Source organism: Elephantulus edwardii, unplaced genomic scaffold (assembly GCF_000299155.1).
Source record: "Elephantulus edwardii isolate Elephantulus edwardi_28Jun2011 unplaced genomic scaffold, EleEdw1.0 scaffold00439, whole genome shotgun sequence".
Lineage (NCBI taxonomy): Eukaryota > Metazoa > Chordata > Mammalia > Macroscelidea > Macroscelididae > Elephantulus > Elephantulus edwardii.
In genome coordinates, this window is record NW_006400189.1 from 598,416 (window position 1) to 602,951 (window position 4,536).

Consider the following 4,536-nt stretch of genomic DNA (forward strand, 5'->3'; position numbering starts at 1 on the left):
ATGCAACCTGTTCTTCAAGAATGGTGATGCCTTTGTACTTTTTATTGCACACACACACACACACACACACACACACACACACACACACACAAATACTTTCCATACAAATTATTCACTTGAAACAAATATACTATTCCAATAGAATAACTTTACAAGTTTGTATTTTCTGCAAAATGTCAAAGAATCTGGACAAGGTAAGGCTTTTGGGATACTTTAGAAATTAAGCTAAGGAATGCATCCCAAAGTTTACAGCCTAAAAAACTCATTAAGCACTCATTAAACCACTCTGTGTATGGAAGACTAACAAATGTCTCTAAAATTCTATCACATAAGGAGTTATGCTGCTAATCCAAAGGCATACAGTTCAAATTCACCAGCTGTTCTTTGGCAGAAGATGGGCAATCGCCTGCTGTGTGATTTACTGCCACTGAAAACCTGCTGGAGAGTCTGCTATGAGTGGATTCCAACTCAATGGCACCTAAAAACAATAATCTATGAAACAGTACTTTAAAATTCGGTGCATATGCAATCAATGATAACTAGGAATTTGCTTTGTAGCTCTACTTAGGAGTGTCCAAGAGTTTTTTCCTCCACTATAACAAATGTACAGCAGATAACTGGATCTGAATGTCTAATGAATCCTTTAGAGAGCTCAGAGCTGAAGATGTGGTCTAGTGGCAAGTAGTTGTGCTGTAATCTCAAAGGCACCTGGTTCTAGGCCACCAGCTGCTTTGTGTGAGAAGGCTGGACAATCTCCTCCCATACAATTAACTGTCTCAGAAAATCTGCCAGAAGGTTGGCTATGGGTTGATTCCAACTCTATGGCAAACAACAGCAACAGATATTTAAGTGTAGATGCTTACAGTACCACCACCACCCCCTCTCAATTTTAATACATTGGAGTACATCAGATTACTCAGGAAGGGTAACCACAGTGGGGAAAAAAAAGGTGATACTTGATCAATCCCATGGGAATCACCACCATATAAGGGACCCACAGGGGATGAGCCCTCAAAAGAGCCAGAGAAAGAAGATTCTTAACATCAATAAACCATATTATATAATATTGAAAAGATCAGATGATCTTATATACATTGAGATTTTTGGTCAATGCCTGTCATAGATAAATGCTCAAAATATCTACAGGGGGTGGCAGGGGGTTTGTCCATTGTCACTATTACTAAGATTTCCATTTCTTAGAGTTAGGAACTTTCTTATGTGGTAAACCTGAAATATTGAGTTGGCAAAACCAGTGAGAGTTAAGGACAAAACTGTCTAAGGTCAATCCTGCCCATAAAATAGCAAAGTACACAGAATGCTTTAAAGTTACTGAACAAGAACTGTTTAAGTTTATTGAAAGAATTTAAAGGGTAAATTGTTAGAGAGAGAGTTTTAGTGGATACTGTGATGTGCCACTGAATTTCGCTTCTAGGACTATAGGATTCTTCTAGCTGCTGAGTCAACTCTCAGCTGTAAATGTTCTTTGGAATTTGCCAGGCCTTCAATGGTATAGCAACAGAGTTCAAATTCTCCTTATGCCCAAAGTGGTACCAGTTTCCTCTCCTTTGGCATTCACTATATTTGAACACTGAGAACGAAGACTAGATGAGCTGTGGGAGGATATTAAGAATATCATCCATGAAGAGGGCAAAAGTTAATTACAAAGACAGAGAAAGAAGAAAAGACCAAGATGGATATCAGAAGAGATTCTCATTGCACTAGAGCACCAAAAAGTCAAAGTAAAGATAAGCAATCAGGAATCTGAAGGACCAAACAAAAGAATTCAAAGAGCAACTCAGGAAGACAAAGCAAAGTATTATAATAATGGAATGTGTAAAGAGCTGGAGTCAGAAAATTAAAAGGGTTGAACTCACTCAGGATATCTTAAATTGAAAGAACTGAAGAACAAATTCAAGCTTTGAGTTGCAATACTTAGGATGCTACAGGCAGAATATTAGATGATCCAGGAAGCATTAAAAGAAGGTAGAAAGAGTACACAGAGTCACAGTACCAAAAAGAACTGGCTGATACAGAAGAATTCCATGAAACAACATATGATCAAGAGGCAATGGTGATGAAGGAGGAAACTCAAATTGCTTTGAAGGAATTTGCAAAAAACCAAGGCCCCAGGAACTGATGACATAATAATTGACATATTTCAACAAACAGATGCTGTCCTGGATGTGCTCACCAGGACGTGCCAAAAAAACCTGGAGGGCAGCTCTCTGGACAACTAACTGGAAGAGATACATATTTATTCTCATTGCCAAAAAAAAAAAAAAAAGTGATCCAACCAAGTGTGGAAATTATTGAACAATATGACTAATATCACACATGGAAGCAAAATCCTGCCAAAGATTATTCAAAGATGACAGTAACAGTTAACACTGACAGAGAACTACCAGAAATGCTAACTGGGTTTAGAAAAGGCCATGACACTAGAGGAATTATCCCCCATGACAGATGGATCTTAGCAGAAAGCAAAGAGTATCAGAGAAGTGTGTATCTGTGTCTCATTGAATATGCAAAAGCATTTGACTGTGTGAGTCACAACAACTTGTGGCTAATCTTGAGAAGAATGGAAATTCCAGAACACCTTATTTTGCTTGGACCAGGAAACAGTCCACAAAACAAAGCAACGAAACACTGCTTGATTCAAAACCAGGAAAGGAGTGTGTCGGGGATACATCCAGTCTCCATACTATTTCAGTGTATATTAGAACAGATTATTCAAGAGACTAAACTATATAAGGAAGAATGCTGCATCAGAACTGGAGGAAGACTAACAGCCTGTGTCATGTAGATGTAGATAACACAATCAGGCTTGCTGAAACTGAAGAGAACCTGAAGCATTTCCTGCAGAAATTCAACTTTAGTCTTCAAGATGGATTACAGCTCAACATCAAGAAGACAAAGATTCTCACCACTAGGTCAACTGGTAGCATGATGATAGATGAAGAAGGCATTGAGGTTAATAATTTTAGCTTGCTCAGCTCTGCAATCAACATTCTTGGCACCAGCAGTCAGGAAATCAAAAGGTGAATTGCATTAAGAAAACCTGCTGTCAAGGACCTCTTCAAAGTGATGATGAACAACAATGTCACTCTAGAGTTTAAGGTGCACCTGATTCAGGTCATGCTCTTCATAATGACTGTGCATCAGAGAGCTAGATGGTGACTAAGGATGCCAGGAGAAGAATCAACACCTTTAAGCTGTGGTATCAGAAAACAGTATTGAATATACCATGCACTTCCAAGAGAACAAACAAGTCTGTCCTGTAAAGGGTGAAATCAAGCTGCTTACATCTTGGGGCAAGATTTTTAAACTCCATCTCATATACTTTGGGCATGTTACCAGGAAGAAGGGTGGAGGGACATGCAGGAGAGGAAAACCCTGGATAAGATAGATTGACACTGTAACCGGGGTAATGGGTGTCAGTGTATCGGACACAGTGAGACTGACTCAAAATAAGGTGGTGTACAGAGTTATTATACATAGGGTTCTTATAAATAGCAGATGACTTGATGGCATGTAACAACAAGACGTGTGATACCAAGAATCCTAATGAATCCCCATTATACTAATCTCCATTTCAGTATTTGCTTTCTGAGAAATCCAATTTATAACAAAAAGCAAAAACTCAACCTCATTTCTATCAAGTCGGAATCATCTCCTAGTCAATCCTCTTAGAGGGTTCAGAGGTTGTAAATCACACAGGAAGACATTGTCTATCTTTCTTCTTCATAGTAGCTTGTGGATTTGAACATTTAGATTTGGCAGTGCAACTCTATATATTCCCTATGCCTCCAGAACGCTGCAAAATTCAGAACTGTCTACATAATTTGCAAGTTCAAGTGCAAAAGAAGGATTCACACTCAAAAAATTAAAATTCCAAGATGACAACAGCAGAGTCTTTAACCAGGGATGGAGCTCTGCATTGCTGTGCAGGTCACACTTCTGTGAAGCTGGCCCTCTAGTATTTTGTACATACGTTGAAATTTTCAAGTGTAAAAGTTGAGGTGGATCAATTTCACTATGATCAATAAATAAGGTCAAAAGATCAGAACATCAAGCCGTTGATATAAAAGAGCTTTTCTTTTTTAAGGCTCTGAAACCTTTCCTGTGCCCCACAATGGTAGCAACAGCATGATAGAATAACCAAGATCTGAAAGCCAGAATAATGGCAGCCCCTCTCATGACCATTTGACATATGAAATCTGAGAAAACAAGCTGTAGCAGAGGGAGTAGAATACTGTGTCAAGTCAAATTGCAGTCAAAACAATGAGGAAGAAAGAACATTCTGATTAATAATTATGTGCAATTTTCACAGATATTTAAAGGTCTTTAATGATAAAATAACAGCTAAAATAGGAGTTTATTTTATTAAAGTACATGGTGCTAGATTTTAGCATTAATACCAGTATAATTGCATTGCCATTCTCTCAAAGCCCCCAGAAACCTGGGACCATGCGAATATTTTATCTAAATTACTTTGAATCATTCATTTAAAAACCAGTATGTACAAAAGGCCAGTTA